We start from the raw sequence: 17,397 nt of genomic DNA on the forward strand, positions 1-17,397 counted from the left end.
CACAGAGTCCAAAAGTCTGCTCTACACATCTGTGTCTCTTTTGCTGTCTTGCATACTAGGTTATCATTACCATCTTTCTAAATTCCATATATATGTGTTAGTATACTGTATTGGTGTTTTTCTTTCTGGCTTACTTCACTCTGTATAATCGGCTCCAGTTTCATCCACCTCATTAGAACTGATTCAAATGTATTCTTTTTAATGGCTGAGTAATACTCCACTGTGTATATGTACCACAGCTTTCTTATCCATTTGTCTGCTGATGGACATCTAGGTTGTTTCCATGTCCTGGCTATTATAAACAGTGCTGCAATGAACATTGGGGTACATGTGTCTCTTTCAATCCTGGTTTCCTCGGTGTGTATGCCCAGCAGTGGGATTGCTGGGTCATAAGGTAGTTCTATTTGTAGTTTTTTAAGGAATCTCCACACTGTTCTCCATAGTGGCTATACTAGTTTGCATTCCCACCAACAGTGTAAGAGGGTTCCCTTCTCTCCACACCCTCTCCAGCATTTATTGCTTGTAGAGTTTTGGATCGCTGCCATTCTGACTGGTGTGAAATGGTATCTCATTGTGGTCTTGATTTGCATTTCTCTGATAATGAGTGATGTTGAGCATCTTTTCATGTATTTGTTAGCCATCCGTATGTCTTCTTTGGAGAAATGTCTATTTAGTTCTTTGGCCCACTTTAGATTGGGTCATTTATTTTTCTGAAATTGAGCTGCATAAGTTGCTTGTATGGATTCTATTAGTGAACGGTTCACTAATGGCTCACTAATAGTTTGCCTGTGCCCATGCAAACCTAACCTTTCATTTTTGCATCTTTATTTACCTATATGATTCTGGTGTAGTTTAGGGAGTCATTTGGCTGAGAGAACTAGTTTGGGTCTAAAAGCCAGTTTCTCCTCTCACACTTATTATATTAACCCAGTGATGTCCAATGATATTGTACCTTTGCAGTGTACCCCAATTAGTCTTAAGCGTTTCTCCCTTCTCCCTCCTTCTTCTTTTTGGGAGGTCCCTTAGGAGATGAAAATTAGAAATCTTACAGATCTCTCCTGGGCCTACACTTTAATTCTCAGATTCAAAAGGTATCAACTTAAATTTACTGAAATAGGAAGCAAAAGATGAGAGGATACATAATATTGTAGAAAGAATATATACTTTGAAGCTGGGCAGATATAATTTATAATGGAATATTCATTGCTCACTATTTATGAAATTTTAGGCAAGTTCTTATCTTCCTGAGGTCAGAATTTTTATGGGTGAAATGATGATGACAATGCATACTTCAGAGTGTTGTTTGATACTAGAGATAATTTAGATAAAATACCCAGCACAATGCTTGGTGCACAATCAGTTCTCCATTATTTTTAGGTCTTTTTCCAGATGGACGCTCAGGGAATCATTTACCATTTACTCATCAGCACGTGGCTTAAGTGGTATTTCTTGTGCTTGGCTAAGTCATAAGCTAGATTCTGGGAGTTATTTATCATTTTGGACAGCCCATGGAAGCCTGTTTCTTTTCATACTATAGCTTTGTTTTTGGCACTAAAGGTATTTGTGCAGAAATAGAAAGTAATAGCTTTCCCAAATTAGCTTTTATGCAGTAGTTCATATTCGATTATTATTTTATTCTGCTCAAAGATATTTACCAGAGTGATTATTTTGTGTCACACTACCATGGTGACTAAGATAAAGTCCCTGCCCTAGTGGAAATTGCATTCTAGTAGCCTGAGATGGACAATAAACCAGGAAGCAAATACATAAAACAGGTGATTACAGACTGTTAAAAAATGATAAGGAAATAGCATATTCAGTTAAAGGAACTAGAAGCAGAAAGCATCCATTTTTGATTGGGTGGTTGGGAAACTTTCTTCCTTTCTCTTTTTTCTCCTTCTTTCTTTCTGTTTCTTTCTTTCCTTTCTTCTTTCCTTCTTTTCTTCCTCTGAGACTTACAGTTGTTTGTTTGTTTGTTTGTTTTGTTTTGTTTTGTTTTTTAAACGTAGCCATGTTAAGGGGATGAGAACTGCTAGCCATGGGAATAGCAAGTGAAAAGCTCTGAGGATAGAAAGAATTTGGCAGGAATGAGCAGAGTAAAGGAAACCAGTGCGGCTGTGGCATGGTGAGATGTGATCAAGAGATAGAATGATATATTATGAGATAAAAATAATTTGACAAGAGCCATTTTTCCCTCCAAAGAGCAGTAGGAAATCTTGGAAGCATTTCATACAAAAATGACATGATTCAACTTATGTTTAAAAAGCGAATCATTTTTGTAGCTATGGAAAATGGCCAGTAGTGAGATAAAAATGGAAGCAGGGAGATGAGAGCAAGACTTGCAGTTGTGCAGGTTGGAAATGCTGATGATGCTTTAGCTAGAATGAAGGACAGTTGAAATGAGCAGGTTGAGATATAATTGGGAGGTAAATTTGAAATAATAGGGTGATAAATTGGATAAAAGGAGTGAGGACACTGGAAGAATAAATTAAAAGATGGTATGTCACTTACGGAGATGCTAAAGAATAGAGAAGAGTATTGGGGGAAGAGGGAGCAAAATTTCCTCTTTTTTGGGGAGAAAGTATAAGACAAAGAGAAAAGGTGATTCCATTCATAATTGCATATGATCACAGGAGGAATGTCTAGCCTAAGACTAAAAAAAGGACTGGTGAGGCAGGAGGAAACTGAAATGTGTAGTGACGTAGACGCCAAAAGAAGAGAGGTGTTCAAGAAGGAGGGGTGAAACTATCTTGAATGTCACTGAGCCATCATGTAAGAATATAATGGAGAGATTCAGCTGGATTTGGGGAATGTATAGCTCCAGGGTGACCCTGAAGGCAAAATGTCAGTCGTTTTGGTTAGCTAGAAAGCACAGTTTGGTTAGATAGAAAGCTTCCCGGGGGCTCAACGGTAAAGAATCTGCCTGCAATGCAGGAGACGTGACAGGAGCCCGGGGTTTGATCCCTGGGTCAGGAAGATCCCCTGGGGAAGGCAATGACAACCCACTCCAGTGTTCTTGCCTAGGAAATCCCAGGGACAGAGGACCCTGGCAGTGAAGGGAGAAAGGGAAAGATATACCCAACTGAGTTCAGAGTTCCAGAGAATAGTAATAATAGATAACAATGCAAATAAATAGAGGAAAACCATAGAATGGGAAAAACTAGAGATCTCATTGATAGCTTATGGTAAAAAGGTGTTGGATTTATGATCTCTGAAGATATAGCTTCAGGACCAGAGACCAGGCTTGACCACTCAGGGCTCTTGTGTGGCAGAAGTTTTATTACAGTGAAAAGGAACAGAGAACACTTTTGACATAGACATCAGAAGGGGGTGGAGAGTGCCCCACTCACTAGTCTTTAGTGAGGGAATTATATACTTTTTAATTTGTTATTATGGTGAATCAAAAGAATGTCTCAAGCTTGTGAAAATTTTACCGGACCCACTCCCACAATTCACATTTTAGGATAACAGGATTAGAATTTAACAATAGAAAGATCCTACCAGACCCACTAGTCAAGGCTATGGTTTTTCCAGTGGTCATATATGGATGCGAGAGTTGGACTGTGAAGAAAGCTGAATGCTGAAGAATTGATACATTTGAAATGTGGTGTTGGAGGGGACTCTGAAGAGTCCCTTGGATTGCAGGGAGATCCAACCAGTCCATTCTGAAGGAGATAGTCCTGGGTGTTCATTGGAAGAACTGATGCTGAAGCTGAAACTCCAATACTTTGGCCACCTCATGCAAAGAGTTGACTCATTGGAAAAGACCCTGATGCTGGGAGGGATTGGGGACAGGAGGAGAAGGGGATGACAGAGGATGAGATGGCTGGATGGCATCACTGACTTGATGGACATGAGTTTGAGTGAACTCTGGGGGTTGGTGATGGACAGGGAGACCTGGGGTGCTGTGATTCATGGGGTCACAGAGTCGACACGACTGAGTGACTGAACTGAACTGAACTGAACCAGACCCACGCTCATAATTTATGTTCTAAGATGTCAGAATTAGTCAGAAGGTTTTCAGGAAGGAGAAACTTTCCTCAAGCAGGATACATTGTTGTTGTATAATGCCTAGAACAGAGTTTAAACTGAGTTGTTTGTTGTGTGGACTAAGGAATGTAGAGGAAAGGAAAAAAAAAAAAAAGATTGTCCTTTCCTTCTCCTTGAGAATTCCAGACCCCGTCTTCTCCTCGAGAACCCCAAACCCTTTGCTCCTCAGGGACCCCCGGACTTCTTATCAACCTGCCTGGGAATTGACTCTCCCATCATCAAGAAAATTGGAAGTATCAAGGGGAAATTTCATGCAAGAATATGCATGATAAAGGACAGAAACCCGAAGGACCTAACTGAAGCAGAAGAGATTAAGAAGAGGTGGCAAGAATACACAGAAGAACTATACAAAAAAGGTCTTAATGACCTGGATAACCACGATGCTATTAAAGTGCTGTACTCAGTATGTCTGCAAATTTGGAAAACTCTGCAGTGGCCACAGGACTGGAAAAGTTTTCATTCTAATCCCAAAGAAGGGCAATGCCAAAGGATGTTCAAACTATTGTACAATTGTGCTCATTTCCCATACTCAAAATCTTTCAAGCTAGGCTTCAGCAGCAAAATTGGGAGTGAAAAGGAAGAAAAGTGCAAGGTGGTCAGCAAATAGAATGCTAAAGTGGAGATTCTTAATGTAGAGTAGTTATTGACATTGAAAAGTCCAGGATGTGACCATACGAGTAGGTGGCTGAGATGGAGGAAAGAAAATGATAGTTAAAGATGAGGAAGTCAAGGAACTGAGACTTGAGTTGTGAGGCAGATCATCTACGTAGATAATGATGTCACCCAGAATAAAGCCAGGCATCATGATGGAAATAAGATGTGGGATAAAAATGCAGTGAAACAAGTGAAAATCTTCAGCCAGTAAATAGAGGGTTAGCAGACACCTGGAAGTGACAGTGAGCAAGAAACCTGTAAACTATATTCTCTATCTAGTCATTTGATAATTCTGTTTTTTATTTCATCATTACAATAGCCACCTTAAATATAACAGGCTGCAAACACAGGCTTTTACTAAACTGTCCCCATTACAATTATGTGCTTATATATTTGTATCCTACTGTAGCGACTAGACGTAGCCACCATAATTCCCACTATATTTTAAGTAAAATTTTGCCTGGGAGTGCATTGCAATTTGTGTAGGCCATCATTGCTACCCAAATATATAGAATGATATTGGTATGTGAATTTTCTTTCTTTTTATTTTCTCTTACCAGTAGTACTGCCTTGAGATAAGCTTTATCATAATCTTACTTTCCCATAGTGTTTTTCCAAGTTTGTCTTCTTAATTAATTCCTATTTATTTTAGCATAGTATTTGTTCTTTTTTTTTTTTTCTGAAGGCCACTACATTATTAGACTTCTTCTTTCATCAATCCTATTTTAGGCTCCAATAACTCTCATTACTTCTTTTCTGATTACTTTTTCCCATATAAATTCTTGATTGAATCACATACACAGAAACACATATAAACTATTAGTGACTTAAATGAAGAATGGTCTTTTTAATATCTGTGTGTTTTAAAATGTAACTCTTCCCTTCATTTTTGGTGCTAGGCCAATTATGTTAATTAGAGTATACTGAGCAAAGTACATATTTCCAGTCTCTGCACATATATTATTCAGTTTGATGAAGCTTCAATATATAAAAGCTTTTTGCAAAATGTGGTGTCAAAATGTTACAAGCTTTGGTCAGAATCTTGGCAGATTAAGTCAATTAAAAAGGTCAAGATAATGGTCTCTTATTTTACAGGAACTGTAAATGTACAGAATTTATTATCTAATTAAATGCAAGTCTGTAATTCAGTATTAGGACAGAGAATATAAATGCATCCAAATCAGGAAGTGGAAAACGTTGAGTTTTTATATAATCAAATATAAGATTGACTGTCTAGTTCATTGCCATTTTCTTTATTTTCCTTGGTTGTTCTGAAAAACCTTCTTATATAGACATAAACATTTCTTAGTTAGCCAAGTTATCTTTATCACTAATTTTTGGTTGGTTAAATATCTGCTGAATTAAGATATCTTGTTTAATTCTTCCCAATACTCAGTTAAAAAAATCATAGTATTGGTCAATTCACCTGTTTAACAAATATGGATGAATTACCTGGTCTCCTTTACAGTTTTCTAGGAAATAAGCAAATATCAGTGAACCAAATAAACAAGGAGCAAACTAAAATATTTTGCCCTCATCAGCTTACATGCTAATGGGGGGAGAAAGATAGTAAAATTGTTTAAGTTATATGAATATATTAGTGTCAATCAGTGTTCCAAAGGGGGGAAAAAAGGAAAATATCAAATTGGAATTGGGAATACTCAGTTCAGTTCAGTTCAGTCTTTCAGTCGTGTCCAACGCTTTGCAACACCGTGGACTACAGCATGCCAGGCCTCCCTGTCCATCACCAACTCACGGAGTTTACTCAAACTGAGGTCCACTGAGTTGGTGATGCCATCCAATCATCTCATCCTCTGTCGTCCCCTTCTCCTCCCACCTTCAATCTTTCCCAGCATTAGAGTCTTTTCAAATGAGTCAGCTCTTCGCATCAGGCGGCCAAAGTATTGGTACAATCAGTCCTTCTGGGGACTATTCAGGCCTGATCTCCTTCAGAATGGACTGGTTGGATCTCCTCACAGTCCAAGGGACTCTCAAGAGTCTTCTCCAACACCACAGTTCAAAAGCATCAATTCTTCGGCACTCAGCTTTCTTTATAGTCCAACTCTCACATCCATACGTGACTACTGGAAAAACCATATCTTTAAGTAGACAGATCTTTGCTGGCAAAATTATGTCTCTGCTTTTTAGTATGCTGTCTAGGTTTGTCATAACTTTACTTCCAAGGAGTGTCTTTTAATTTCATGGCTGCAGTCACCATCTACAGTGATTTTGGAGCCCCCCAAAATAAAGTCTGTCACTGTTTCCACTGTTTCCTCATCTATTTGCCATAAAGTGATGGGACCAGATGCCATAATTTTAGTTTTCTGAATGTTGAGCTTTAGGCCAACTTTTTACCTCCCCTCTTTCACTTTCATCAAGAGGCTCTTTAGTTCTTTGCTTTCTGCCATAAGGATGGTGTCATCTGCATATGTGAGGTTATTGATATTTCTCATGGCAATCTCATTGATATTTCCCAGCTTGTGGTTCATCCAACCCAGCGTTTCTCATGATGTCCTCTGCATATAAGTTAAATAAACAGGGTGATAATATACAGCCTTGATGTACTCCGTTTCCTGTTTGGAACCAGTCTGTTGTTCCATGTCCAGTTCTAACTGTTGCTTCCTGACCTGCATGTAGGTTTCTCAAGAGGCAAATCAGGCGGTCTGGTATCCCATCTCTTTAAGAATGTTGCACAGTTTGTTGTGATCCCACAGTCAAAGGCTTTGGCATAGTCAAGAAAGCAGAAATAGATGTTTTTCTGGAACTCTTTTGCTTTTTCAGTGATCCAACAGATGTTGGCAATTTGATCTCTGGTTCCTCTGCCTTTTCTAAAACCATCTTGAACATCTGGAAGTTCATGGTTCACGTACTCTTGAAGCCCTGCTTGGAGACTTTTGAGCATTACTTTACTAGTGTGTGAGATGAGTGCAATTGTGTGGTGTTTGATCATTCTTTGGCGTTGCCTTTCTTAAGGATTAGAATGAAAAACTGACCTTTTTCAGTCCTGTGGCCACCTGAGTTCTGAGTTTTCCAAATTTGCTGGCATATTGAGTGCAGCACTTTCACAGCATCGTCTTTCAGGATTTGAAATAGCTCCACTGGAATTCCATCACCTCCACTATCCTTGTTCGTAGTGATGCTTTGAAGACCCACTTGACTTCACATTCCAGGATATCTGGCTCTAAGTGAGTGATCATACCATCATGATTATCTGGGTCATGAAGATATTTTTTGTACAGTTTTCTGTGTAGTTTTGCCACCTCTTCTTAATATCTTCTGCTTTTGTTAGGTCTGTACCATTTCTTTTCTTTGTTGTGCCCGTCTGTGCATGAAATGTTCCCTTGGTATCTCTAATTTTCTTGAAGAGATCTCTAGTCTTCCCCATTCGATTGTTTTCCTCTATTCTTCGCACTGATCACCAAGGAAGGCTTTCTTGTCTCTCATTGCTGTTCTTTGAAACTCTGTATTCAAATGGGTATATCTTTCCTTTTCTCCTTTGCTTTTCACTTCTCTTCTTTCACAGATATTTGTAGGGCCTCCTTAGTAAAATTTAAAATCAGGTACTCAGGAAGACCTCACTGAGAAGGGGAAACCTTTGATTAAAAACTACATGGACATGAGTAAATGAGAGCTATGTCTATCAGGAATAGGAAGTGTAAAGGCCTTGGGCTGGCACCTGTGTGGTTGTGAAACAGCATGAAAGCCAGTGTGGCTGGAGGGTGTAGGAGAGGGTGAGAGTGGAAGGAATTGCCAGATCATGGAGAACTTTGACTTTGAACATGCCAGTGTGCGAACTTTGACTTTTCCTTCCATTGGTTCTGGAAATTAGTGAACAGAGAAATGAAATCATCTGACATGAGTTTTAAAACAGTCAATCTGTGTTGGTCATAAACTGTACAAAGAACATGGGTAAAATCATGGGAGAACAGCATATGTTGAAATCACAGTGGTTTATAACAGGTTGTTGGGGGCAAAGATGTTGAGGAGCAGCTGCATTCTGGATGCATTTTAGAGACAAGACCAATTGTAGAAATCTATGACAAAAGTATACATTGGAATGTATGACAAAAAAGGAGACTGAAAAACCTGTATTCCTTTTTTTTCTTTTATTAAACTTAGAAAATATTTTTCTAAGCTGTTCTATAACAGTACTAACTTGTTTCTGTTCATTGGAAAAAAACCAAGCTTGTGTAGTAATTCCTTTCTTTTGAGAAAATCACCAGTATAGCTTGTGTCATACATAGATATTCAATATAAAACAAGTATCCATAAGTTTGTTTTCTTTGTATGTAACCTATATATGGCTACCAAGAGGGATAAACTTGGAGATTGGGATCAACACATGTAAACTGCTATATATAACATAAATAACTAATATGGACCTACTGTATAGCACAGGAAACTCTACTCAATACTCTGTAATGTCCTATATGGGAATAGATTCTTGAAAAGAGTGGATATATGTATATGCATGACTGATTCACTTTGCTACACAGCAGAAACTAACACAACATTATAAATCAACTATACTCCCATAGAAATTAATTAGAAAATAAAGCAAATAATCCCTCAATGTTCTGGGAAAGAGTGTAAAAACAATCTGTCTGAATCAGAGAACAGGCTCATCCTTGAGGGTGGATAGGATTTTAAAGTCTCTCCCTCCCCTCATAGACATGAGAAGCAAAAAGAGCTTAAACCTGGGGGAGGAAATCTGTGTGGATGTAAAGAATGGGCTATCCATTTGGGTCAGGATAAGTTCAGATCTTTACAAGAGATCTGATGTACTTGATTGGTGCCAGATGAGGCTGGCAAACAGGAATGAAGAAAAAAAGGTTCTTACACAGCACACCTATGTTACATGTAGCATATTTGGACCAGTCATGAGGAAGTAAGTATCAGGACATGAGATTCTGAAGGTAAAGATTTTATCCGAGCCTGAGAAGTGACCAATGCTAGAACATTCCCCGGTTAGGTGGCATTAACGTGGTAGCATGGCATGTGCTGTCATGAACAAGGATTAAAAGAGTTAGACATGCAGCACTGTAACACTTCACTAAGCTGTTGACCGGATGTCACATTCAATGAGTGATCTTCTCAGAGGGACATACCAGCTACAAATATCTTATGAAATAAAAATATAACAAAGAATTAATAACTAAAATAAGCAAACATTTTAAAATGTAACTTTATTCCTCTGGTTAAACTTTGCATATTTTAAAGGTATATTTTATTAGGATGTGGTGTTAGTCACTCAGTTCAGTTCAGTCTCTCAGTCATGTCTGACTCTTTGTGACCCCATGGACTGCAGCACATCAGGCTTCCCTATCCATTACCAACTCCTGGAGCTTGCTCACACTCATGTCCATTGAGTTAGTCGCTCAGTCATGTCCAACTCTTTTGCAGTCCCATGGACTGTAGTCCACCAGGTTTCTCTGTCCATGGAATCTTCCAGGCAAGAATACTAGAATGAGTTGCCATTCCCTTCTCCAAGGGCTCTTCCCAACCCAGGAATTGAACCCGGGTCGCCTACATTGCAGGCAGATTCTTCACCATCTGAGGTACTAGGGAAGCCCTATTAGGATGTGGGGTGTTACTTATTTTATGAAGCTTTTACAAAATTTTTTATTGCAGTATAGTTGAACATAACAGTTGCACTTATAGATCTTACCATTGACAGGGAGCAAAATAGGCCACCCCAAGATGTGTCCACAAGGTCCAAAAACCTGCTTTCACATGTGAATTCTTTTGTTTATAAGGTTCAAAAGTCCCAGGAAGAACTTTTTACTTCTCAAGCTGCCTTAAAAAATTTAGATAGAAAGCCTGGTTCTAGGTCACCAGGGATATCACAAACAGTGTGGGTTGGGTGTGGGAAGCTGTGGGAAGCACAGCACGGTCTGTTTATTTAAATTCCTCTCTATGTCCCATTGTCTCTGCATGGCATGACAAACTTTAGCTTAGCAAACATTTGCTCTTACATCTTGTGAAACGTCTTCCTTCCCTTTGAAGCCACCGACCCCTCACTGCTTCTTCTCAGCTTAGTGGGGCATTAAAGCCTCAGTGTTGTGACTCGTTGAAGTCTTTCATGATTAAGTAGGCTCCCATATGTACAAATTTAATTTTTCTACTGATTATCTGTCAATTAAATTATTAAGCAAACTGAAAGAACCTCAAAGGGTAGAGGAAAAAAAATTCTTCCCGTACACAATATAGGCTTATAAAAGCCAGGCTTCAACAGTATGTGAACTGTGAACTTCAAGATGTTCAAGCTGGTTTTAGAAAAGGCAAAGGAACCAGAGATCAAATTGCCAACATCTGTTGGATCATTGAAAAAACAAGAGAGTTCCAGAAAAACATCTATTTCTGCTTTATTGACTATGCCAAAGCCTTTGACTGTGGGATCACAACAAACTGTGCAACGCTCTTAAAGAGATGGGATACCAGACCGCCTGACCTGACTCTTGAGAAATCTGTATGCAGGCCAGAAAGCAACAGTTAGAACTGGATGTGGAACAACAGACTGGTTCCAAACAGGACAAGGAATATGTCAAAGCTGCATATTGTCACCTTGCTCATTTAACTTACTTATTATTTAACTTATTTAACTTAACTTATTTAACTTCATGAGAAACACTGGGTTGGATGAAGCACAAGCTGGAATCAAGATTGCTGGGAGAAAATATCAATAACCTCACATATGCAGATGATACCACCCTTATGTCAGATAGCAAAGAAGAACTAAAGAGTCTTGATGAAAGTGAAAGAGGAGAGTGAAAAGTTAGCTTAAAAGTCAACATTCAGAAAACTAAAATTATGGCATCTGGTCCAATCACTTCATGGCAAATAGATGGGGAAACAATGGAAACAGTGGCAGACTTTTATTTTTGGAGGGCTCCAAAATCACTGTAGATGGTGACTGCAGCCATGAAATTAAAAGTGCTTACTTCTTGGAAGAAAAGTTATGACCAACCTAGACAGCATACTAAAAAGCAGAGACATTACTTTGCCAACAAAGGTCTGTCTAGTGAAGGCTATATTTTTTCCAATGGTCATGTATGGATATGAGTTGGACTATAAAGAAAGCTGAGTGCTGAAGAGTTGATACTTTTGAACTGTGGTGTTGGAGAAGACTCTTGAGAGTCCCTTGGTCTACAAGGAGATCCAAGCAGGCCATCCTAAAGGAAATCAGTCCTGAATATTCCATGCAGGGACTGATACTGAAGCTGAAATGCCAATACTTTGGCCACTTGATGTGAAGAACTGACTCATTTGAGCCACACACCTATGGACACCTTATCTTTGACAAAGAAGGCAAGAATATACAATGGAGTAAAGACAATCTCTTTCACAAGTGATGCTGGGAAAGCTGGTCAACCATTTGTAAAAGAATGAAACTAGAACACTTTCTAACACCATTCACAAAAATAAACTCAAAATGGATTAAAGATCTAAATGTAAGACCAGAAACTATAAAACTCCTAGAGGAGAACATAAACAAAACTCTCTCCGACATAAATCACAGCAGGATCCTCTATGATCCACCTCCCAGAATACTGGAAATAAAAGCAAAAATAAACAAATGGGATCTAATTAAAATTAAAAGCTTCTGCACAACAAAGGAAACTATAAGCAAGGTGAAAAGACAGCCTTCTGAATGGGAGAAAATAATAGCAAATGAAGCAACTGACAAAGAACTAATCTCAAATATATACAAGCAACTTATGCAGCTCAATTCCAGAAAAATAAATGACCCAGTCAAAAAATGGGCCAAAGAATTAAATAGACATTTCTCCAAAGAAGACATACGGATGGCTATGAAAAGATGCTCAACGTCACTCATTATTAGAGAAATGCAAATCAAAACCACAATGAGGTACCATTTCACACCAGTCAGAATGGCAGCGATCCAAAAGTCTACAAGCAATAAATGCTGGAGAGGGTGTGGAGAAAAGGGAACCCTCCTACACTTTTGGTGGGAATGAAAACTAGTACAGCCACTATGGAGAACAGTGTGGAGATTCCTTAAGAAACTACAAATAGAACTACCTTATGACCCAGCAATCCCACTGCTGAGCATACACACCGAGGAAACCAGAATTGAAAGAGACGTGTACCCCAATGTTCATCGCAGCACTGTTTATAATAGCCAGGACATGGAAACAACCTAGATGTCCATCAGCAGACGGATGGATAAGAAAGCTGTGGCACATATACACAATGGAGTATTACTCAGCCATTAAAAAGAATACATTTGAATCAGTTCTAATGAGGTGGATGAAACTGGAGCCGATTATACAGAGTGAAGTAAGCCAGAAAGAAAAACACCAATACAGTATACTAACACATATATATGGAATTTAGAAAGATGGTAATGATAACCTAGTATGCAAGACAGCAAAAGAGACACAGATGTGTAGAGCAGACTTTTGGACTCTGTGGGAGAGGGAGAGGGTGGGATGATTTGGGACAATGGCATTGAAACATGTATACTATCATGTAAGAAACGAATCAGATTTGATACAGGATGCTTGGGGCTGGTGTACTGGGATGACCCAGAGAGATGAAATGGGGAGGGTGGTGGGAGGGGGATTCAGGGTTGGGAACTCATGTACACCTGTGGTGGATTTATGTCAATGTATGGCAAAACCAATACAGTATTGTAAAGGAAAAAAAAATAAAATTAAAAAAAAAAAAACAACTTCCTGAGCAATCAAAAAAAAAAAAAAAAAAAGACTGTGATGCTGGGAAAGATTGAAGGCAGGAGGAGAAGGTGATGACAGAGGAAAGATGAGTTTGAGTAGACCCCGGGAGTTGGTGATGGACAGGGAGGCCTGGCATGCTATAGTCCATGTAGAATGAAAAAGTCAGACACGACTGAGCAACTGAACTGAACTGAACTGATACAATATAGGACATGATATATTTAAAATATTGAAAAAGCAAATGCAAACCTGAAAAATGAAATTAACAGGTTTTAAAGGTTTGTGTGTACATGATCAGTTGCTTCAGTTGTGCCCTTCTCTTTGCAACCATATGGACTGTAGCCCGCCAGGCTCCTCTACACATGGGATTCTCCAGGCAAGAGTACTGGAGTGGGTTGCCAGGTCAAATCCAAGCTCTAATAATTTTTTGCTGTTGTTCTTAAAATTGTATTTAAAATAAGAAAGATAAAGCAATTTACAGATTCAGTGTAATTCTCATCAAAATACCAATGATTTTTTTCCATAAGACTAGAATAAGTTATTGTAAAATTTACATGGAAACATAGTGGTAAAGAATCTGCTTGCCAATGCAAGAGCCAGCTGCAGGAGACATGGGATCGATCCCTGGGTCAGGAGGATCGCCTGGAGAAGGAAATGACAACCCCCTTCAGTATTCTTGCCTGTAAAATTCCATGGACAGAGGAGTCTGGTGGGCTACAGTCCATGGGGTTACAGAGAGTCAGATAAGACTTAGCCTCTGAGCACACATATTTGGAAACACAAAAGATCCTGAATAGCCAAAACAACCTTGAGAAAGAAGGACAAAGCTAGAGTTGTTATACTCCCTGATTTCAAACTATACTGCAAAGCTCCTCTAATAGAAACAGTTTGATCCTGGCACCTAAACAGACATATAGATCAGTGGAACAGAATAGAGAGCCCAGAAATAAACCCACAATAATATAAGTAATTAATCTACAATAAACAAGGTAAGAATATACAATGAGGAAAAAGAAAGCCTCTTCAGTAAGTGATGTTGGAAAAATTGGACCACTACATGTGAAAGAGTAAAACTGAACTACTTTCTCACACCATACACAACAATAAATTTAAAACAGATTAAAGGCTTAAATGAAAGACCTGAAACTTCTAGAAGAAAATAAAAACAGTACACTTTTTGATATTAGTCTTGGTGATATTTGGAGGGAAGAGATATGTCTCTTCAGGCAAGGGAAACAAAAGAAAAAATAAACAAATGGGACCACATCAAACTGGAAAGCTTTTGCACAGTGAAGGAAATCATCAACAAAGCAAAAAGGCTGTCTACTGAATGCTAGAAAATGTTTGCAAATGATCTATCTAATAAGAGGTTAATATCCCAAATATGGGAAGAACTCTTACAACTCAGCACCAAAAAACTAAACAGCCTGATTAACAAATGGGCAGAGGATATGAATAGACATTTTTCCAAAGAAGATATACAGATGATCAGCAGACACATGGCAAAATGCTCAACATCACTAATCATCAGGGAAATGAAATCAAAACCATATGAGATATCACCTCACACCTGTCAGAATGGCTGTCATCAAAAAACAAAGAACAAAACCAGCAAGTGTTGGCAAGGTTGTGGAGAAAAGGGAACACTTGTGCACTGTTGGTGGGAATGTAAATTGGTGTAGCCACTATGGAAAAACAGAAGGGAAATTCCTTGAAACATTAGAACTATAATAAAATCCAGCAATTCTACTCCTAGATGTTTATCTGAAGAAAACACTAACTAAGGGACTTCCCAGGTAGCCTCAGTGGGTAAAGAATCTGCTTGCAATGGAGGAGATGCATGAGATATGGGTTTGATCCCTGGGTTGGCAAGATCTCCTGGAGGAGAACATGGCAACCCACTCCCATATTCTTGCCTGGAGAATCCCATGGACAGAGGAGCCTGGCGGGCTACAGCCTGTAGAGTCACAAAGAGTTAGACACAACTGAAGCAACTGAGCACACACACACACACACACACACACACACACACACACTAATTCAAAGACATATATGCACCCCTATGTTTGTTGCAGCGTTATTTATGATAGTCAAGGTATGGAAGTAATCTAAGTGACCATCAATAGATGAATGGATATATATATATACATATATATATGTGTGTGTGTGTGTGTGTGTGTGTCTGTATGTATCACACATATATATCACACAATGGAATGTTTCTCAGCCATAAAAAAGAATGAAATTTTGTCATTTTATAACAATATGAATATCAGTTCACTTCAGTTGCTCAGTTGTGTCCTACTCATTATGACCCTGTGGACTGCAGCACTCCAGGCTTCCCTGTCCATCACAAACTCCCGGAGCTTACTCAAACTCGTGTCCATCGAGTTGGTGACGCCATTCAACCAGTTCATCCTCTGTCATCCACTTCTCCTCCCGCCTTCAATCTTTCCCAGCATCAGCGTCTTTTCCAATGAGTCAGTTTTTCGTGTCAGGTGGCCAAAGTATTAGAGTTTCAGCTTCAGCTTCACCAGTCCTTTCAATGAATATTCAGGTTTGATTTCCTTTAGGACTGACTGGTTAGATTTCTTTGCAGTCCAAAAGACTCTCAAGAGTCTTCTCTAGCACCACAGTTTGAAAACATCAATTCTTTGGCGCTCAGCCTTTTTTATAGTCTAACTCTCACATCCATACATGACTACTGAAAAAACCATAGTTGTGACTATACAGATCTTGGTCGGCAAAGTGATGTCTCTGCTTTTTAATGCACTGTTTAAGAGATGCAATTTTTGGTATTTCTCAAAGAAAATAGGGACATAAAATGATTACAGAAAATTCTCCCAGTTCTTTGAGAAAGGTGTGACTATTACTGCCTCACTTTGAAATAGAATTGGTATCAGTTGTATTGGCTAAGGCTTTTTATTTTCTTGTAATTTTTTACTTATTTTTCAACCCATAGTATTTAAATATTGAATTAGTTTTTTCATTTACTTAATTTTATTGAAATATAATTTACATGCAATAAAATTCACTCACTTTTATGTACACTTTGATGAGTTTGACAGTGCATCCACCATTTTAACCCACCACTACAATCAAATTATTGAATATGTCCATCACCCAGAAAAACTCCCTGTGTTCCCTGTGTGCCTATGCCATCAGTATACTGACTTCCTTCCCGAGTCCTAATCAACAACTAATCAATCAAGCTTTTTTTTTTTTTTTTACTATAGATAACTTTTGCCTTTTCTAGAATTCCATATAAATAGAATCCTAGAATATGTACTCTGTTTTTATCTGGATTCTTTTGCTCAGTATAACATTTTTGAGATTTATCTGTGTACTTTCATGTCTTATTTCATTCCTTTTTTATGGGTAAGTAGGATGGATATATCTAAATTTGTTTACCTATTTACCCACTGATGCAAATTTGGGTTGTGTTTCATTTAAAATCATTGTGAATAGAGGTGTTTTCTAATTGAGTTGTAATTCTTATTATCTTTATATATTTAAGATACATATCCTTTGTTATATATACACATGTATTCATGCACACACATACACACACATAAAATATTCTCCTAGTTGTTTTTTAATTTTCTTAATGTTGTTTTCTGAATAATAGAAGTTTTACATTTTGTGAATTCCACTTTATCAGTTATTTATGGTTTATCCTTTTTGTTTCTTTTCTATCCTGTCTCAGAAATTTTTTCAAGTTTTTAGTATGGAAGTCTTACACTTATTATTTTGCTAAATATATCCTTAAGTGTTTTATATTTTCATGTTATTTAAATAATATTATTTTAAAATGTTATTTTATAATAAACGTTTATTGGCATATAGTTGATTTATAATGTTGTGTTAATTTCAGGTGTATAGCAAAGTGAAATAGTTATACATCAGTTCATTTCAGTGGCTCAGTCATGTCTGTTTCTTTGCGACCACATGGACTGCAGCAAACCAGGCTTCCCTGTCTATCACCAGGGCACCT

The sequence above is a fragment of the Ovis canadensis genome, chromosome 1 (assembly GCF_042477335.2).
Source record: "Ovis canadensis isolate MfBH-ARS-UI-01 breed Bighorn chromosome 1, ARS-UI_OviCan_v2, whole genome shotgun sequence".
NCBI lineage: Eukaryota > Metazoa > Chordata > Mammalia > Artiodactyla > Bovidae > Ovis > Ovis canadensis.